We start from the raw sequence: 22571 nt of genomic DNA, 5'->3' as shown, positions 1-22571 counted from the left end.
CCTCAAATTGTCGCCACAAATCATTATGTGAGTAATGAAACAGCACGCCCCGCACTCTGCTTCTGTCTTGATGGAGATGAATTAGAAGAAGAAAGAGAAATGGGGCGCCACAAAAAGAAAAAGCAAAATAATAAAAAAGAGAACGCAGCAAGACGAGTGTGAGAAGAGAGACGGCGTCGACGACGGGTGAGGAGCTTCATCCATTTGGCATGGCGGGCGAAGACACAAACACATTCAGTCTGAGGGGAGTAAAGTAGACTTCAATCAGCTAAAAGGTGATAAAACATAATTAATTCAATCACCCACACACCGAGGCGCTTCCTGCACGGACGCATTCACACATGGGAGTTAATGGGAAGAGACGCTCGCTCTCTTTCTAAGCCTTTCCTCGTTATTTATCAGCTGCTCGTCTGATTCTGTGGGATCACAATGGGGATCGGCGCCATTAAAGGGCCGGTAGGTAACAGGGCCGCCAGGCGCAACGCACCGGCCCTGGTCATGGAGAGCCACATGTTGAGACACCGCCGCCATTAAGAGGAGGAGAGATGAACAACTGGAGAGAGAGAGAAAGGACAGCCGCTGGCTTCAGAGAGAGACCATCAATAACCAATCAATATATCGATCAATCAATCAATTTAACATCCAAGAAACCAAAGCTACATCCACGAGAGTCCATGGAAGCAAAACAAGGAAGGAAGGAAGGAAAAAAACTTAGGAAGAATAGAAAGACAGAATTAAGGAAACAAAGAAGGGTGGAAGGAAGGAAGAAAAAAGATAGAATGAAGGAAAGAAGAAAGGATGAAAGGTAGAAAGGAAGGAAAGAAGGTTAGAATAGAAAGATAGATTGAATGAAGGAAGGAAAGAAGGAAGGGAGGTAGGAGAGAACCAAGGAAGGAAGGAAGGATAGAAAATGAGTGAAGGAAGAAAGGATAGACCATTTGTTCTAGGTCAAAGGATTGATTGACAGAAGGAAAGATTGAAAAAGATTGAAAAAAATAACAATCAAAGAAGCAGAATGAAGTCAAAGAAAAACAGGACGACGAGAGAAATGGAAACATTTTGGAAACTGAACCGCTGACGGCTGCCGCCATATTTATGGTGCGCCTTCTCTACCGTTGATCCACGCCGCGGCGGCCATTTTTTCTCCAAATCTGAGCATGTCCAGAACCCAGCAGAAAGAGAGTTTGACGCTGGGAGAAAGTGCAAAGTGAGGATGTACCGACTCTAAATACGAGCCAACATCAGGCTTCCCCTCGTCAGGCAGGTGTGAAATATGGGCGGGAAAAATTAGCTGTTTGTCTGTGAAGTCGATGCGCAGAGATCAGAGGAGTGTGTGATTTGAGAACGGGAGGTAAAAAGGCGCTGGAGCGAGAGACTCCATGCTCATTTGTGGAAGGAAGTATATCCCTGAGAACTGGAGCGCCGCTGAAAGTCTGCTCGTTTCCCACCAGAGCACGGTGTGAGGAATGAGAACAATGGCTACCGAGAGCGGAGTCGTGTTTCCGTCTCCCATAACAACCGGGCGCTGCACTCCAGGGAGCGGCTGGTGTTACAGGAAACGGTTTGTCCTTCCCAGAGTAACCAGTGGATCACTGTCACCAGAGAATCCAGCAAATTACTACAACAACCAGAGTGGTGACTACAGGGGCTCGGAAGGGTCAAAGTGCAGGTTCAAATTTAAGACTTTTTAATGGCATCAAATGTAATTTAAGACCCAAAAAACTGTAAATATAGAGGATGGTTGGAGAAGCTTATTGCATTACAATCAGGTGTATTTAAAACCGGGAACGCAGATTTGGGCCACAATGAAGGCAAGGCAAGGCAAGGCAAGGCAAGGCAAGGCAAGGCAAGAAGGAAGGAAGGAAGGAAGGAAGGAAGGAAGGAAGGAAGGAAGGAAGGAAGGAAGGAAGGAAGGAAGGAAGGAAACAAGGATTTTAAGAAAGTTTCAATGAATCAAAGAAATCAGTGGAAGGTTCTGAAGAATCAAATATATTTAACAGTGAAAGCCATTGAATGTGACCACATTAGATTGGGTGATTCAAATCTAAGCTTCAAATGAACAAATACATTCAATATTGAGTGGAAATTAAAAAAGGAGCAAGGTTTTAGTTTTCCTTTTACCATCTAACATTATCTTAAAGTGAAAAATGATGCGACTTGGCATCAGTTCAATACAATATGCTGCAATGTATTGCAATTTTTTGTCATCCATCTAGTCTAAGAGTATCCAATATTTTTTAGTGTCTAAAATCTATTTAATGAGCGTAAATGAGATTAGATGGTAAAAACAATATTCATAATAACAGATTTTCCCTGAGATAAAGCTCAGCTCTGTTTCTGTGCAGCAGCTGCTGATTTTTGCTCTGGAAGAAAATAAAAGCAAGCAGTGAGAAATATTGTGGAGTCGGGGAGAAGAGCGCAGGTTTCTGTTTAAATGTGGATAATTACTTTACCACCTTTCTCCGGCAGTTGCGTTGCTTTAATGCTCATAATTAATTTCATTATTTCCCGCCTTGGCTGTTGAGCGCAGATTAGTTCTGTCTCCGAGTCTGGAGGATGAAAAAAAGAATTACAAATTAAAAAACGCAGTAATTGCTTATGACTCTCAGAGCTCACATTAAATTATAGTAAAGCCAACGAATTAGAAAATATCCAACTGCCTTTAGTTAAATACAAGACTGCCTCTTGTTTCTACTGGAGCCTTTTTTTTGTACTTCGGCTATTCAACTTCCTTCCTGTCTCGGTAGTGAAAATGTGATTTTATCCAATCTAAATATAAAGAAGTGGAACAAAAGTAAGACACTTGGATGATGTACAGTAGAGAAAGCAAAGTTTAGCAACTCTTTACTGTCCAGTTTCTTTTTCCAACCAACATTTTAACCTTGTTTCAACTGCAAGGTTTCTTTTTCACGTTTGATTTCTGATTAAACTCTGGAGTGAAGATGGTTTTCCTGGTTTTAAAACGTTCTGGTTTACATTGCTTTTAATAATAATATGTCCAACATGGTGATTTAGTGCAATTCTCTATGCTTCTCGTTTGTGGGAGCTGTTGCTTGAAATATGATGAAAAATTTTTTTTTGTTTTAAAGCTTTTCGTCTTGAACAAAATCAGAAAGAGACAATATGGGACAATATCTAGCAAAGGTGTCAAGGTTGGGAACTGAAATCAACATCGTTCTAGCTAAATGTTTGCAAAAAGTGATAATTTAACCTTCCTTTATGGCTTGAACCAGAGGTAAATAAAGTTTCTCCTTCTTTCAGTCTGGAGAATCCTCAGATTTTTTACGGACTTCCTTTTTAGCATAAACTTTTTCCTAAACTAAAATAAAATTATATTAACTAAATATTGTATCACTACAATGGTGTATTAGGGCTGTTATCAATAGGAGGAAAAATTGGTACATTTCCACAAAACAATTCTGAGAATTTGAGATTAATTTCAGAAATTTTAAAGAAAAAGACATGGAAATTTCTGAACTCTAAAAGCTGAAAATTTGACACGGAAAATTCAGAAATTTTGTGATAATTCTCAGAAAATTTTAAAGCAGTTTTAAGAACATTTCTGAGTCTCAAAAGTCAAACCAAATTTTTGAGTTGTTTTCTAGAATATTTTTGAGAATAATCTCAAAAATGTCTGAATTTTTTGGCCGAAATTTACTTTTTTTTTCTATCTACTATCTAATATGCTGTCATACGTCACGCGTCAAGCTCAGAGTGAACAGACAAAATAAAAGTCATAAAGTGTTTTGATTATAATAAATGTATCCCAAAGTGAATGTAGTGATGAAATTAAAGATGTACGACATGGAAGAAACTTCACACTTTTTTATTTTACATCCAAATCTCAAAAAGTGCTTTCTTGTTATTCTCCTGCTTAAAAGAAAAACTAAACATTGAACATTCAGGCTGAAGAATATTTCTGAATTTAAAAGTGTCAATGATTATTAACATATTTGAGACTTAAAATACTCCGTCTCAAACCATTTCATTACCTCCAACTGTTGGAAGAATCAATATTTGCTCAGTTTGTTGATTAATATATTTTTGGGGAACCATAAAAGAGGGTTGTTGTGCTAAGTAAAACAAATGTGTGGCAGCGCCTCCAGATGGGGTTTTGTTCTTGCCCTCCTCCCTCAGTCCCTGGTCTGCTCTTACTACCTTAAAGTGATGGAGTGCAGGCAGCTGCTTGTTTATTTGATTGAAGTGTGCCAAGTTAGCCATTAGGCAGACATTATGCAAATGTGCTTCATTGTGATGTTGGTAAGTAAAAGAACAAAAAGTCTGATCTGCAAAGGGAAGAGTTTCAGTCTTTTCAAAGGCAGAAGGAGCAACAGGCGTTGATGTGGCAAAGTTCCCTGGAAATAAAACCGGGACATTTTATTCCCATTCGCTGTTTATATGTGGCTCTTACACAATTCACACATATTTACAGCAGATAAATTGTTTTTGTTTGCTTGATTCTCCAAAAGTCTTACAATTGATAAAATAAAAAAAAGACTTCCACTAGCAGATTATTTTAGACATTTTGCTTATAAATGTTATACATTTTATATCTTGCTGAAATGTTACTTGCAGTTCAGCTTTGTCTTATTTGGAGAGTACCAAGATATTTGAGCATGAAACAAACAAAAATACTTGGTAAGATTGTGGTTTTGCAGTGTAGTGATGGACTCAGACTGCAACATTCAGAGTCACATAAAATGGTCACAAAGTCGGCCTTCTACCACCTGAAGAACATTTCCAGGATTTATGTCCCAACCAAATCTTGAGAAGCGCATCCATTCGTTTATCTTTAGTTGCATTTATTACTGTAAAAATTGTGAGATTTATCATGAAATTTTTCTTTTCATGATTCTGTATTATTACCATGATAAATTGCATAAAATCACAAAATCTTGCCAAGTGTTTTTGGTCTAGCGTCAAGTGGAAATATCTTAGTACACTTGAAATAAGATAAAACTAACGTATAGATAACCTTTCAGCAAGATACAGGAACTTTTTTTAAGTATATAATTCCTTAGCATTATTAAAAAGGTTCTAGTTCCACTGGTAGATTAGTTCACCTAGAACACTGAATAAATGTTTTGTTATAAGTTAATTTATCTGCCAGCAGAACTAGAACCTTTTCACCAATATTAAGGAAATTATTGACTTAAAACAAGTTCCTATTTCTTGCTGAAAAGACAAAACTAACTTACAGCTAACTTTTCAGAAAGAAATATGAGTTTGTTTTAAGTCAATAATTCCTTAATATTGATGAAAATTTTCTATTTCCTTTGGCAGATTATTTCACTTATAACAAGACATTTTTCCCCATGTTGCAAGTTAAATAATCTGCAATACGATTATACTTTCTAATCAAAATTAATGAATTATTTACTGAAAACAAGGTAAGATTTTGTGTTTTGCAGTGTATTGATTAAAATAGACTCCTCTTACCTCCAATCAAGCTACGCACAAAATGAGGAACTGTCACAAAAATCTGACATTATTTGTAAAATTAATAATCTGAAAGATTATTTTGTTGTTGAGCTGGCAAAAATATTCACAATTATAATTTTCAGTTCACTTTGACTTGCTGATTTCTATAAAACAAAAGTTGGGTCACCACTGATATGTCGCTCCTTTAGAAGCACAGTAAATTGGAGAGCTTCTCTTTAAAGACGTGTCCTGAACCCCGACATCACACTCTGTTGTGTGGCGACACTCCCTGGCTGGAGGCTCAGTATGCGGCAAGCTCGGTGTTCAAAGGAAGAAAAGAAGTAATCTGTCAGCGGCAGCAGAAAATCTACCTGAGCGGCACATCAGAGGACAGGTTGTTTAGAACGGGTCACAACTTCAGTAACAAGATCTCCACGCAGCTCCATCAGGAAGGATGAGAGCGTTACACGGGCTTCTGATGATGGCTCTTTGTACGTATTCGGGTTTAAAAGCGGCTCAGTGGAAAGGCAGCGTAACGAAGGGTGACCCAAATAGACGGACGAAAAGGAGAGAAAAGATCACAAACAGGAAAACATGTTTACTCATGTTTTCATCTTAAGTTTGGAGTTTTGAAACAAAGTATTGCCTCTTAAATTTAATGTCTGACTTTGTGTAAAATCGACTTTTTATGAGCTTTACATTGTGTTGTAATGTTATTCCCTTGATTTTCCTTGATTCTTTCATGAATGTTTGAGAAATCCTTTAATCTCCATGGCAACCATTCAACTGGATGGACCTAGCCCCGCCTTCGAGGCGCAGCTCCTCCCCCACTCAGCTCCTTCAGACTAGCCAGCAGCAATTAGCAATCACCTAGTGGAACTGCGCATCTATAATAGGAGCTACTTCTCAGAGCAACGCTGGTAAAAATGTTGTTACAGTGTTAATAGAGGAGCCATGTTGGGATGACGTCCTGGAGGCGGAGCTTCAGAAAGAGCAGGAGTTTTTAAGGAGACAGAAATCCAATTTCAATGAGTTAACTCATAAAATCACATTTCTTTTAAGTCACACTCGATATGCATGTCATTTTTATAACAACTGACGGGACCATAGTTGCTTTAATGTGCTATAAAATGGCTCTATGTGCCTGGAAAACACAAAATGCTGGCCTTTTATGTGACTTCTTCTGATCGTAAATATAAAGGCTCATTATGTGACAACAAAACTGGAAAAGTTTCCATTTTACATGACCCACATGCAACCTTACAGCTGACAATTTTCCCCCCAAAAGCCTGATATCCAATAGGAAACCAAACCATGACACTATTACCTCTCTGCTTCAGTCTCAGGTGCTTCTGATACTTTTGTAATACGCAAAAAAAATCAGACTCATTTCAAAGTGAAAAAACCCCTAAATATTAATATAGCAAGACGCTATATATTAGTTTCTACAAGTTTTCTCAACAAAAAATCACATTAATGAAAGGGATGTGGAGATAAAATGAAGCAATGCGGCTCACTTACACTCTGGAAGATTAAATCTGTTTTGGTTGATTATGCTCTTTTTAAGTTTTATGTCTTTGAACAAAAAGTCCATCTGAATTTTGAGTTGTGATTGAAGACCAATCGTTTTAACTGTAGAGCATGCAGACCATGTCATCTTTAATCTATTTGTAGCTTATTTTATGAACTTTAGAGTTTCATGTCAACCGCCTGGGAGCTAAATGAGCTAACCACTGAAATAAATAACCTTTCATTATCTTACGAACCTTGACAAGTTTACAGTCGATGGACTCAACATCTCATTAATATATTCCAGGTAAAAACTAAATCTCCATTTGCTGTCAAGTCCTTGTATATGAATAAACACAAACCTAAAACATGGAAAGGTTCTTTTGCGATGCCTGCCACTACATGCAGTAAGATTAGACACCTGCATGTTTGCCTTTGAAGAGAAAACAATATCTCAAGGTTTGGATATCTTATAGAGGTGAAAATGGAAAGTTTTTGGTTTAACTCAACAAACCAGACAGTCATGGAAGAGAGGATAAAAGAAAGATGTTGAAAGAGAGTTCAGAAGTTTCTTTATGGTAAACGTTTAGAATTGGGTGAGACAGGGTGGAGGCAGTATCATGATGCGGAGATGTGTCTTCAAAGCAGGTTTAAGCTTTCATATGTTCACTTTGTAGTCATTTTTAAAAAAGGTGATTTTTGTGTTTTTTATGCAGTTTTTGTGTAATGTTTGATATAAAAGTGCCTTGTTTTTGAGATTTGATTTCAGGGTCAGCATTTGTGTTTGTGAGGCTTTTTGCATAAGCACATACAATCATAGTAATATAATTTATCTCTAAAAAAAAGATACTGCATCTTAAAATACTTTTTATTGCAACGTTTTAAGCACTATGATGCATAATCCTTCAATTATTTGTACTGTACTCCAAGAAGTTTAGGTCAGAATTAGTGCTAACCACTAAATTAACCCTATATTATTGATATTAACAGCCGCAATGAAAATATACAAACCACCTAATTTAGGTAAACTGACTCACCTTGAAGGTACAGTATGTAACTTTCATAAAAAATATTTTTTCTACATATTTGGTGAAACTATCATGACAGTATGGGACAGAAAATCAAGCTGAGACAACCAATCAGAGCCAGAGCCTTGGGGTGTGCTGTGTTGGCGCAGGGGCTTAGCACGCCCCACATTTGGAGGCCTTAGACCCGCGGACGTCGCGGGTTCGACTCCCGGTCCCGACGACCTTTGCCGCATGTCCTCCTTCAAAAATGGCGCTGGCTCAGCTGGCTGCCTGCAGACGCAGGTCCCGTCGTGTGTGTGTTAATCTGTGTATAAAAAATTCTTGCTGTAAATGCAAAATAATTTCCCTGCTGGGATGAATAAAGTAATTCTTCTTCTTAGCGATGCCAATCATGCTGGTTCACCCTCTCCCCCTTCCTTTCTGCTACAATACAGGTTTGTCCACAACAGCATAGCCAGTTGTGAATGCTAAGGCTAGTTAGCATGGCCATCAATAACAAAGAGTTGTTTCTCTGCCATTAGCACATTTAGCTGCGTGTTCACAAGTTTGATTGACAGCGCTAAGACCCGACTCCTGGCTCTGATTGGTTGTTTTGGTGCAATTATTACGACAGCAATAGTAGCTCAGGGAGGAAGTGGAGGATGTTATTTTTAAATAGATTATCTTTCTCATATTGTGACATGGCAACAGTTTTAATAAATATGTTAAAAAAACATATTACATACTGCAGCTTTAAAGGAGAAATCTGAATTTCTCTGTAGCTTGATGTCAAGTTCATATGTAGAAACCAGGTTCAAAGATGGATGCAGCATCATAGCCGTGCCGTTATATATAATAGGATTAGACGGCCACATATTAGCCGTGTATCTTCTCCTTTGAGAGACACTGATCTCAGTGGCAGCCGCCGCCGCCGCAGCGTTTCCGTACCTGCTGGTGGCAGGCACAACCGCACGGAAGAGAGCGGTCAGCATTCGGCCATTTTACTACCTTAAATTCAATTTGCTGGCCTTTAATTCTGTTTTAAATTACTTTTTTTTTAAGTGCATAAAGATAAAGATCTTTTTTAATTAAGAAGAATGACTCTGCTGTTTAGGTCAGACTTTGAATATAAACAAGAGCAGAAACCCAAGGAAGGTCGCTCATCTGAACAAAACAAACAATGCTGCTAATTAGAAATGTAACAAAAGCGCCATCAGAAGCTTGACAAAACTGGGAAAAAGTATTTCTTCTGTTTTTTGTTTTCAGCAGCTGAATGTTTGGATCAAACAAATTGAGAACATTCAAAAATCTTGATACTAAATGAAAAAGTAATCGTCCTCTTGCCAAATCGTTAATTATATGTAATTAAACACATATTTTTTGTTCAGAAACTCAAACTTCACTCAAACACTGATGGTGTGGGAAACTTGAATCCTACTTTCTTTTCTAAAAAAAAAAAAAAGAAAAAAATTATGTTAAGCTCAAATTCATATTAAGCTCAGAAAAAATCTAAATTAACTTCTCTGAGCGGCCCAGTCAAAGTATATGTTTAAATCCAACAGAGATGCTTTAATATGATTTTAAGGAGGTGTGAAAGTCCTGAGGTATTCAACAATACAGGAAACGTGGGTCACAGTGATCATAGAGACTCATTGCCAGTTGTCGTAAACAGTTGACGATTGTTCCTGATCCATAAGGGCAGATCTATTCAGTGTAATTCTATGCTTTGTGCCCTGAGTGATGTTGTGCTTTATTATTTATTTTACATTATATCCAGAATTAATTGCACTTTCTAAACCATTTAAAAAAGGGGTTTTGTTGTTCATTTTTACATGTCAAAGGTAGTCAAGTCATTGTTTTAGTCAGTTTCAGTTTATTATTTATTTTAGGTTTGGACAAAAAACAAAATCTTACCAAGTATTTTTGTCCAGTTTCTAGTGTAAATATCTTATTTCACTTAAAATAGGACAAAACTAACTCATATGTAACTTTTCAGGAAGATAAAAGGGCCTGTTTTAAGTCAATAAATCCTTAATATTGATAATAAAAAAAGTTCTTGTTCCACTGCTAGATTATTTCACTTACAACATGGAAAAATGTCTTGTTATAAGTGAATTTATCTGCCAGTGGAACAAGAACCTTTTCACCAATATTAAGGAATTACTGACTTAAAACAAGCTCCTATTTCTTGCTGAAACGACGAAACTAACTTATGAGGAACTTTTTTCAAGTGTGCTAAAATATTTGAACTAGAAACTGGACAAAAACATTTGTGAAGATATTGTTTCTTTTGCAGTGTTGCTGTTATACTAATAATTAAATTTATTTTTACATGTTTGACCAAGTAGCTTGTTACTCAAGCTACTGGTGTATTTAAGTATGTTATACTGGTGCAGTTATCAAATTTGTAATTTAGTACATTTATGAAACATTGCAAGTTAATTAAGCATTGACTTTCTGTATCAGTCGATACTAAACCTCAAATATCGGTATTGGCATCGGAAGTGAAAAAAGTGGATCAGTGCATCCCTATTGTCATTATCCGATATTAAAGTTTGCTTGGTGATCTAAAATGTTTACATGTAATAAAACAGCAACGAAGGAAGAAATCTGTAGAGGAACAAATACTAACGTAAGGCTGCTAACTAAGAGTTAGCATCTTTTCGATGCAACAAAGCTCTCTAGTCACAGCACTGTTCTTCTGTTTTAAGCTTCATAATAATATCACGGGAGCAGAAAATGAATTCCTTCGTAGCTCGTAGTGATTTATGCCGCCTGACTGAGCAGGAGGAAATTTAGTTTCTTATTCAAGGACACTGCTGGAGCACATGTGGCAGTTGATGGACGTGAATCCAACCTGTGAGCAGACGAGTTCTTTAAAAGGGAGAGCTGATGCAGAGGGGGAGATAATCTCATCAATGAAGGGAAAGGTCAGCCAAAAGGAGAGCTGAGATGGATCACATTTCATACCATTTACAAAGTTTGGAGACTATTTTTTACTGTTTGCTGGAGATTAACAACATTACTGCAACGTCGAAGCTTCAAATAGTAAAGAATGTTGAATTTCTGCAGCCATATCTCTATAATTTTGCTCATTCGCTGGTTATTAGCAGTGCTGTTTCAAACCCAATCCAATGGTCTTCCCCACAGTAATCAAGTTTATCTGTGTAGCACATTTCTGCAACAAGGCAATTCAAAGTGCTTTTTCTCATAAAAACACAAAAATAAAGTCATAAAAACATCGTACAGCCACCAATTGAGAAACCAGAAAAAAACATATTTTGTCAAGTGCCATCATCAAAATACACCAAATATGCTGCAATCTCAAAACACAAAGTCTTATTAAGTATTTGGTCTAGTCTCTAGTGCAAATATATTCATACACTTGACTTAACTTATAGATGACTTTTCAGCAAGAAATAGGAGCTCGTTTTAAGTCAATAATTCCTTAATATTGATGAAAATGTTCTAGTTTGCTGGCAAGTCATTTCACTAATAACACTGGAAAAATGTCTTGTTATAAGTGAGTTTATCTGGCAATGCAACAAGTAATTTTTCATCAATAACACGGAACTACTGACTTAAAACGAGCGCCTATTTCTTGCTGAAAATTTACTTGTAAGTTAGTACACTTAAAATAAGACAAAACTAAGAAAATTTGCATTACAAACTGGACCAAAAATACTTTGAGATTTTGTTTTTTTACGATGTTGTGGATTAAATATAATTCTGAACAGGTAGGTTTCTAGTCTTGATTTAAATTAACTCAATATTTCAGCAGTTTTCTGGAAGGTTGTTCCAGATTTGTGGTGCATAGAAGCTGAATGCTGCTTCTCCATGAACCAGAACCAGAAGACCAGTTGGCGATAATTTTACTTTTATCCATGATGGACACAAAAAGCTAGCTAGCAAGTAAATATATAATAGCAACAACTGAGCGGTAGCCTCAACCGTTTCGAGTCAGTGAACACAATGAAGATGTTTCATCTCTGCACAGACATACTGTCGTTTGAGTGTGACTCAAAAATTTGTCTGTCAGAAAAGTCCAGTGAGAAAAAAATACCTAGAATATACGAGATTAAATAATCCTGCCACAGCAAAACTTAAGACATATTTAATGGCAACTCACTTTTCATATGAATTTAAGATATGTTAAGGCCTTACAGGAATACAGGAATTAAAGATTTCGTTGAGACTCTTTAAAACTCCAGTGAAAACAACATTTTACATATTTGTTGTATCCAGTAGGCGGGTCTTAGCGCCGTCAATCATGCCCAGAAGAGCTTGTCATGAATGCTAAGGCTAGGTGTCATGGCCACGGAGGATAAACGGTTTTCATGTAACTGTAACTTGTTTCTCTGCCATTAGCACATTTAGCACAAGGTTTACGAGGATGATTGACAGCGCTAAGGAAACCTCCAGATTCTGATTGGTTGTTTTTGTTGCATTTCTTCAGACAGCAGTAATAGCTGATCAAAAAGGTCTCCACATGCTGATAGTTTTAACAAATATCTAAAAAACATGTTTTATAAAAGCAGCATACTGCAGCTTAAAGGATGCTAACTGTCAACCACACCAGCTGACTTTAAGCCTTTATTGGCTTAAAGGCGCTAAACGCGCCGGTAGGTTAAGGTTCTTGCTTGTCTCCAAGATTTTCTTTCAATTAGAAGAAAGAATTCATCAGATAAGTTGTCCAAGCTAATCCAGGTCTTGGAGTCCCAACTCCATGGTGGAGTACATCCGGTTCACTTTGCATAAAAATACTCCTTCAGGTAAAAAATATCCCTCCTGGTCAGTTCTTCCAATTATGATGTTTAAAACTGTCACATTCTGCTCCTAATACATAATGCCAAACCGACACTCTGGCTGTAGCATCTCTACTAAATTTGCAAATGTCACTTCGGTGAATGTGGATGTGTCACTTATTCCCAGGTTCTGCATAGAGGATGGATTCTGGATTAATTTTCCTGCGGATAATGCCCACATCAGTCCCAGAAGTGTCACATCTTCAAACACTTGGCAATTATTCCCAACTTCAGGCGTCTTCAGCCCGCTCTCTTCAGCGTTAGTCGCTACCAAAAACACTTCCAAGAGTGTTGGGGTAGTCTTTGTCACTCTCTTAAATGAGGTATTAAAATTCCTCTTTTCTCTCTGAAGCCGTCTATCCAGCGTAATAAAGTAAGGCTCTCCGTTTGGAAACGAGCAGTGGCGGCGTCGGAGGGAACAACGCCTCCGGATTCTGCAGCCCCGAATCCCGCCTTGCCGCGGAGCCGAGCGCAGCGGCGGAGTCATTAGAGCAGTTGGGGAGATGATTTCAGATCAATCTGTCAGTGGCTCCCGCGATGCCGCCCCAGTGTTGCATTAATGGGGACATTATTAAATCAGCGCGAGAAACAGGTGCCAGATTTTACTGGGAATCAAGCTGCCACTTAAACCTTTGTTTCATCCCACTCTTCCAATTTTACAAATATTTTTTCCTCTCATAGTTAAAACCGTACCAGCACTTGAAAAAGAAAATTTTATCATTTACTGAGATGCGAGATAAAAGGTTTGCACTTCAATACATGTGGAAAGAAAACAAACCTTTTCATCCTGAGGTGTAATTTAAACATAAAGGCTTTATCTTTGTAACTTTTCTGAACTTTATTCCTGAGATTAAAAAAAGGGAGAATCAGAGAATCAGAGTCAGCTGAAAATGATACGTTACATCCTGATGGAACAATTTAAATGATTTCTGAACAAGCATCCAAATTATTGAACGGGAACAGGCTTTTTTTGTGAGTTTGGATTACTCAGATAATGTCACAATCTCAAAGTGTTTCAGCATGCTTTGTTATTGTGCTAAGCATGTTTTAAGACATTTATTGGTATTTCTTGTTTTTGTAAAGTTGCTCCTCCCAGTTTGTTGGATAACCGTGTAGTTTATTCGTAAGTTTACTCGTTCTGCATCGGGGCTTTTGTTTCACACCTGACTCATTTTTATGTTAATTCATTTTCAAGTAGTAATAAAAATCTTGTGCGTACAGCTTAGTAATTAACAAAATCATCAAAAGTTAATTAATTTCTGTAAATAAATTTAAAATGTTTCATGTGGACGATGGAGCACGTGACATTTTATCCAGGAGGCAATCAGTGATCCCACCCATGAGAAGGTCCTTTATTCAAGTATGATAATTGTCTGTGGCTACATAAACCATGTTCATTACATTTTATTTGTGCAAAACCATTCTTAGATAATGAGATTTTAGTCATAATGAGCTGTTTTAGGGCCTCCTGCCACTTTAAATTCAAATAAGCTGCTGCTGGTAACAACCCAACTCAACGTTTACACTCACACGTGAAAATGGCTGCAAACAGATGCGCAATTATACAGCCAAATATTTTGGCAAAAGCATTAGTAGAGCCTCCTTCACAATCAACAAGAATTGCAGCAAGTGGTTTCTGGATGGTAAGTCAACAACAAAACTCTTGTATTTTCCAGCAGCCATTGTACAGTGCACACAGCTGTAAAACCAGCTGGCCAAACGGGCTAGGGTTCCGCTTGAGTTGCTAGGTAACAGGCCGAACTCTGCTGGGGTTGCTAGGTAACGGGCTGTGACTCAACAATCTGGATGATTTTGAAACTGCTCATTTTCTAGGCACCAAAAACATTAACTTTTGCCAAAAACTAGTTAAGTGGTTTCTTTTAAGTACTTTGTTTTTAGACGCAGTTTATACCCAAATGAAAGTAAAGAAAACATGCAAAATTCAATAAAACAGAAGTCTAATGCAGTATTGTATTGATTACAGAGTTTTTATGTTTCTTTTAGGACATTAAACAGTTTTCTGTTCCAAGTAGCAGGTATAAACCAACACGGTGGGATGCAGTTATGTGTTTTGGTGTTGACCTTCATTTTAGGAAAACAATCATTTCTTCTGCCTCCATCTCTCAGTTATCATTCAAGGTGTCTAACTTATTGCTCCCAAAACAGGAAACAACCTGAGAAAAACAAAAACACCTACCCTCTATTCATCAGCAGCACCTTGTCAAAGGAAACACCAGGGTAGTCTTTCAGATAAAGTGCAACAATGAGAAAGTCATGTTCTTTGGTAAAAGGGTTCACTGCATAAGTTTTACCTCTGGGTTGTGTGAGTCAAGCCACACTTTTCAGGATCTGTGAATGCAGGAACTTTGGAGGTGAGCAGGTCCTGTGAAGCTTTTAGTTGCCAGGTGACAGAGGAGTAAAATGATTCTCAGACCGAACGCGCTGCCGCAGACCCGCAGGTGGAAGGACGACCTCATAACTGTCCTAATTGATTTTTTCATGCTCCGCTGGTTAACGAGGAGCCGGCCAAGATTGTGGGCGACAGCTCCATCTCCAGCGCAGCACATGTTTCACAGGAGGAATATAATGGCTGCTTGGATTCAGGGTTTTGGAGAGAGAAGTTTTCATGCGTGCAGCTTCTAAATGAATCCTCGGTTCTGATAAGACAGGCTTGTTTTGGATTTGGACGTGTAGTTCCCCGTCTGATCGCCGGATCAGAATTGAACTACCAAACAAAGGAGACGTTTATTCTTGGTGTGTTTGTTTCTGGTTAACTCTGGCAGCCGATGCGTGTACCCCAACCGCATACCAAACATGCAACGCAGCGGGAACACTCCCCCTAATTGTTATTCTATTGATTCAGGGAAGTGGGGGTAGGGACTCAGTCAGACCTGATGATATGGGACACGTGCACATACTGCTGAACAAAAGCCATCTCGCTGAGAAATACAAGATGGAAAAATGACTCTGCATTTGAAAATAATCGAATCAAAGGCTGATTTAACCCTTTCAGATGCCACATCCACTGGAACATTGGTATTTCTGGGCTTACGCCAATAAAAAAAGTGGGGATTTTGTCATTTGAATTATTTTTATTGATTAGTTTCTCATTGACCAATGACATAGTTTATTGTCATCCAACAAGACAAGCGTAAGTGTCCATTTTCCATCAAAAATATAAATTAAAGTTCATTGGTAGCCTAATAATAAATTGCTCTTGTCATTTTAAATATTTCCAGACAGTATTTGAAGCTATTTTCAAAATATTTTCCATCACTAAATTATAGGATTTGTTTCAAAGTTGAATGTCCAACCCAGTGGTCATCAGGACTTATGATCTATTAACTTTTTTTTTTTGAGACAACGAAAAGTAAAACCAGAAAAAAAATAAGACAATTTGAAATAAAGTTTAATTATTTAGTGCTAGCATGCAAAGAGGAAAAAATGATCTATAAGCATTTTATAGCTTATTTTTGATTTCATATTTCATTTATTTTCTTTCATTTTTTTACTTTTATGTTATTTATGAATATAAAATCATTTTTTCCTTTTATTTTAATGCTGAAATGGAGGAAAAAGTAGCGTTTTTGCTCTGTCATCTTGGGATGATAGCTTTCATTGTCAGAGACTAGTTGTTTTTGTTAGTTGCATTTAAATAATGAAACGGGGCATAATTTACCAGACGGAAGAGTTTAATAATTCAAACATGTTTCGTGTTAATCTGTGTTTCTTGCTTGCATCAGTCACAACATTTGCGCTGCTTCAGAAGTTAACTCCCGCCTTTCATTTGGGATTCAGCTGCAGAGATGGGGGTCACAGGAACAGAGCGGAGCAGCGGTTATAAGAAACGACAGAGCAGGGAGGGGTAAATATCAGAGCAAGATGTGCTGCTCCTTAGGTTTGTGGTCCTGCCGCTTCAAGGCACCACGTCTCCTCTGCTCCTGTCAGCTCATCAAGGCCACATCCCAGCCGATCCCTGCTGGAATACCGCATCAAACAGCCCGGGGAGCCTTTTATCCTAAACAGAACGCCGCCTCGTGTCACGGCGCCGGCTCCTCCACCAGTGGCACGCGGATGGCGGAGTTTAACGCAGCGGAGAGAAAGTCAATAACCCTGCTGAGGTGGCGGAGCTCAGACATGAGAGGGGAAACGGTGAAAAGGTCGGCAGGGTAAATGATATCCTGAAGGTTGACAAAGACAGAAGCACAACTGGGGGGGGCGGGTCAGACGAAGCCAAGCCAAGCTAATGTCCAAGGTCACTCTTTTAAGACAAAAAAACCCCCACCAGAACTTGGGTTTGTGATAAAAAGGACTTTGACTCAGAGTTGCCAAGATCTCACAAGCCAAATTTTATCAAGAACCATAAAATATATATTAATTTTCAGTGACAGCATGCCAGGATCTTACCTCCTGTAGAAAACAGACTGACTTCAGTTCAAATGATGAACTCTGTATGAAAGAGTTAAGCTAATAAGTAACAACTGAAGCAAACCGCTCCTTGCCACTACATAGGCTAAATCAAAAACTAGCTAACTGCTACTCAAATATACAATTAGCTAACTATTCCCTAAACTAATTGTTACTGAAGCTAATTTCCACTTAAACTCCATCTGTGATTTAGGTGAACAACCGATCAACCTCATCGTTATTCAAGCTAAAGTTAACAAGCTAACATCTATTTAAGCTAATTGTTACTCAAGCTGACAGTTGCTTATGCTGAAAGCTGGCAGGATTTACATTTACTTGAACTTATCGTTTCTTACGCTAACAGCTGCTAATGCTAAAAATTGACTGGTTAACATCTACTTTCATTCATTCATAAAGGAAATACAAAGCTCACAAACAGTACTACAATAGCTAATAAAAATATATATATTAAAAGATTTAAATTCTAGTTGAAGTTGTTACTCAACCTAACAGTTGCTGATGCTAAACGTTGACAGAATCACATCTACCTCGGCTAATTGTTACTCAAGCTAACTGTTGCTAACACTAAAAGTTGACAGACTAATACACATGACTTGACCACCTTATCACCACTTTTTAAATTGTTTTACACTGCATTTAACAACAATTGTACCCAAATACACCACAACCAGAGAACCTGAAGCCATGCTACTTACATCCTTAGCCAACTCTTACTGCAGTCCAGGCAGTCCTCCCAGAAATAACCACTGCTTTAACAACAGATTTGCAACATATTGTGCTGCCCGAAAGTAAATTGTCCAATTTTTCTAACCGAAGGTTCTTTGTCTGCACACAAGAAAAATATATTTTGAGATTATATCTAGCCCAGAATGAGTCATAGCCAAGAGGTAGCAGTATATGCTCAGCAATCCAGAACAACAGATATAGTTCAACTTTATGGCACAGATAACAGTTTTATAAGAAAGTAATGATGGTTAAAATACTTAAAACAACTCTCTCAGTAAACCACTTGTAGTTAGATGCAGCAATTTGTATGTTTTATACTTATTTCTTTAACAAAAACTAACAGCATATAAAGCAATTCTTGCAATAGAAAACTGAACTATTGCACTGATTCAACAGCAGCACAACTTTATTTTTATTTGTATTGATATGAAACCATTTTCTTTTGTTTAAAGGTATGGTCAGATAAAGAGCACAGTGTTGATGAGGCTGCCCTTTGGATGCAACCGATTTGTTTTTAAAGGTTATTAACCCCATGGAAGAAACATAAATACTTGACAAATCGTCTGATGCTGAAGTGTTATTCTACCTTTGGAGATGAAATATCTCATCAGCCCCAACTTTAATGAGACAACGCTTATATGCATTGTTTTACATTAGTGCTCCAATTTGATTACAAATGCGTTTGCGTCTCTCAATTGCTTGAGAATTAAAAAAAAAACAATAGCATGCGTGCCCTGTGGCACTGCTGGTGTTTCACAATTAAGGCCAACCATGTTATATTTATCTTTTCACCAATTACTGTAAAGGTTACGGAAACTTTACTTGTTTTCTTCTAGGCTTTTCCATCAACAAAGATGCAATGACTTCCCAATCTAATTTTCCTTTGTTGTGACTCTCAGCCAAAAACACAGACATGAAAAGCCTGAACTGTGGATCCCAAAGACACAGAGTAGCTCTTTGTACCCCAGCTTGTTCTGCTGCATGCCATTTTTAATCTTGGGCAGAAGGGAAGAGAGCTGCTGCTCTTATCTTAGATGACATGGAGGCTTTGCTCCCTCTCTCTGGGGCTCTCTCGTCTTGCTCTTCTGAAACCTAACCCTCTTTTATGCTCTTCCCTCTTGGTGGTTTGGTGGCAAAGAGATACAGCGAATGAGACTGGCTAACTTTTGTTTAGCTTATTCCATCTGAAGTCTGTTACATGATACAGGGTGTGAAGAGGCCGGGTGTTGCCTTTCTGTGGTAAATTGTGTGCTTGCTAACTCCTGTTGATACTCTTAGCTCTTCTTTTATTGCCCAGGGCTGGTGGAAGCTTATTCAGCAGGAAAAGAGAAGTTATGATTTGGAAAATAAATTACTGCTCCTTATTCCACATTTCTGAAATGTTAAAAATTCATGCAGGTCCTGGCAATAAAGGGAGGTTTTATAGTGCTGTGAAAAGATTTTTATCCACAGACTACTTTGTCTTCACTTTCTGTCACATAGAAATGTTTCAGATTACCCAACAGTTTTACGTGGAAATGGAAAATACCATTTTCTAATAATCTATTTATTCACTAAGAGGGAAAAAATCACTCAAAACAACCTGGTCTTATGTTAAAAAATAACTGCCCCATTTTGATGAACAACTTACTGCACGACAAAGAAAATCACTTAAAGAAAACCTTGATAACTTCATAAAACAGGCTAAAATATCTCAAAACCTGATATATATCCCAAAATAGATGAGAAGTAAAGCTTATTTTCCATTACTAATTTGTGCAAAACTTTTGTCAATATTCCATTGACGCCTAAAAAAAATAAAATTTGCAATTGCTATGTTTCCATTAAAGAAGAAACACAATTAAATCACACGCAAGTACATTTGTTTGCAACTTCCTGTTTTCTTCTTCTTCGTGGCTTGCACCAGTGGCAACATCCGGTTGTTGATCATGTGACTCGTGTGATGCAAAAAGAAGTGTTTCCATTGACGTTTTCCAAAATAAACCAAAAAAAACCCACCTCATCCTAGCGACAAAACTTTTTAACAAACGAAGAACGAGTGGGTTTTTTTTTTTCAGAATTGAAAAGCAGCTGACTTTTGAAATGTCAAGTTTGTCAATGGGAATGCAGCTAGTGACATCCATCACTCCAGAATGGATTATATATTTCTAAAGTTTTGAAACTACACAGTGAGCCAATGTCCAGTTATGTACAGGAGCATGTTTTAAGTCAATATTGATGAAAAAGTACTTGTTCAATTGGCAAACGTCTTGTAACAAGTGAAAAACATCTGTCAGTGGAATTAGAATTTTCTATATCAAAAATAAGTTATTTTCTTAAAACAAGCTCCTATATCTTATAGAAAAGTCAGTTTTGTCTTACTTGAAGTATACTAAGTTATACTTGGTAGGTCTTTGTGTTTTTGCAGTGTGCATAAAGTATTATTCTAATGTCATACATAAGAGAAAGTGGAGGCAAATGTCATGAAATACTTCTTGTAAACCAATCATTACCTCTATGTAGGTCTAACAGGCATGTAATGTGCTTTTCACTCGATTGTCGGGAGTTGCGATAAAATCTTCTTGTAGGTGTCGAAACAAGTTTGGCCTTTATAAACCGACTTAAGAAGAGGCGTATTTGGATCCCTAAAACATCCTGCCAAACCAAAGTCCAGAAACATGCAGAACACAAGTGTATCCAATCTATTTCTACGCCATATCCAGGCTTTTGTGCCGAGGCCTGAAGGGACTTGTTTTCCAAACGCCTGCAACTATAAAAGACTTAACTGAGAGAGGCGCTTCCATGAGTCCAATGGGTTCAATTTGTTCTGCTAATCATTACCAGCTTCTCCGCCGCAGTAATGGGAGGTGTCGTTCAATGAGCTTCAATGCCACTCTTTGCATGGACGGTCCAGACAAAGAGGGAGCCCCCTGCCTTTATTTTTCTCTTTTTTTTTTAAAGGGAGGTCCAGTCAAGCATTCACAAACAGATTGGTAACCAGTCAGGTCTTCAAATAGACAAAGGCAACAGGGTGGGCCGCAATGATGGGAGGGTGGGGCGATTGTGAAGAAGAATGACCTGCCAAATGAGAAAGAGGACTTATTGAAAGGGACAGAGTGGGAGAAAGGAAAAACATATTGAACCGATGGAGAAGCTCAACCTTTTGACCATCTGCCTCAGTGGGTGACAACAGCCTTCATCTGTATTTTTAGAGCTGTACAACACACCAAATTACTCTGTCAGAAAGATTAAGGAGAGTCAATGGGCTGTCGAGTGGAAAAACAGGGCAAAGTCATCCCAGTGTGGAAACTTTGCATGTTTGTGTCTGCAGCAACTTTATGGCGTCAAGGAAATAATTCTGAAAAATTAAAAAAAACAGAAGCCTGAGAAACAAATTGTGGAATAAAAATCTCATTTATGTTTAAACATGGTTGAGTACATCTACAAAATGATTTCAATTTCATCATCCTTTTCCTCCTGTGGAGAAATTTGCAAAGGACATGACTCTGAAAACCCGTTTTTTGCTGCATTAATTCCATGATTACTTTAAAGCAGAAATGCTATTTTCTCCCTCTGAGCTAAACAAGAATCAGATCTCCATGACTAATCTCCCAGTGTGGGTATTGTATTCTGGTATGAACCTAATATTTGAGGCTTTTTCTGCAGATTTGGAAAACTAATTATGCTTTTTTCAGTAGTGAAGTGGCCAAAAATAATGCAGGTAAAAATTACTCTCAAATTCAGACATGACTTAAAAGTAGCATATAAGCTTTTCTTCTAGCATTGGAAAAATCTGAAGAAAAGTCTGATCTAAAAATAATTTTAATATTAACTTAAGCTACTCTAGTAACATTTAGACGGCTAATAGGTATTCAGGTTAAATGTAACTAAACCAAACACTTAAATTTACTGCTAAAACCTAACACTTACACAAGCCAACATGACCTTTAAGGGTTATTTAACTTAACAATCATGCAAGCTAACAATTGCTAAAGATAAATGTTATTCAAGCTAACGTCTACTCCAGCTAACTGTTATGCAAGATCACAATTTGTGAAGTTAATGGCTATTCAACTAAATGCAACTCAAACTCAAGTTACCCAAGCTAAAAGGTACTAGCTAAATTAAGCAGGTATTCAAACTAATGTCTACTCAAGCTAACTGCTACCTAGGCTAACAGTTACACAACCCAACAGGTATAAAAGCATGAAGATATTCAAGCTAATAAACTCTCAAGCTAACAGTAACACCGAGAAATATAGTTCTTTCTGGAAGACATTTCACACTTTCAAAAAACTACAACATTTGTATGCAACAGTTATCAAATATCCCCTAGAAATAAAGTTCTGTGCAGATGATTTGACACAAACTGGCAAGAATTCCCAATCCAAAACCAAATCTCAATCATCGGTAAAGCTGGACAATATGGCTGAAAAACTTATCACGATATAATCATTTCATATCAGTCGATATCAATAACTGCCGATAATAATTGAATTGTTTTTGGTTTTAAATATCTGAATTACTGGCAAACTGGTGGTGTGACCTTTTGCACAGTTTTCACTCCACACCATTTTTTATTTATTTATTTTATTTTTAAGCAGTTATGACCCACAATGGCAAAACTTGAAACTGCTGCTGCGCAAGTTACTCAACAGGTGGTTGCTAGGTAACCAAAGAGAGAGTTGCTAGGTAA

At 37.7% G+C, this 22571-nt stretch overlaps 1 protein-coding gene across 1 annotated transcript in view; it reads left to right on the top strand.

Annotated features, from left to right (window-relative positions):
* Positions 1 to 22571, top strand: part of LOC114136628 (cadherin-20-like) — a 102084-nt gene that overhangs the window by 37875 nt on the left and 41638 nt on the right. The window lies entirely within an intron of this gene.

This window comes from Xiphophorus couchianus, chromosome 21 (genome assembly GCF_001444195.1).
Source record: "Xiphophorus couchianus chromosome 21, X_couchianus-1.0, whole genome shotgun sequence".
Classification (NCBI taxonomy): Eukaryota; Metazoa; Chordata; class Actinopteri; order Cyprinodontiformes; family Poeciliidae; genus Xiphophorus; species Xiphophorus couchianus.
Note: the sequence above shows the minus strand (reverse complement) of the source record. Positions and strands in the feature narration are given on the sequence as shown.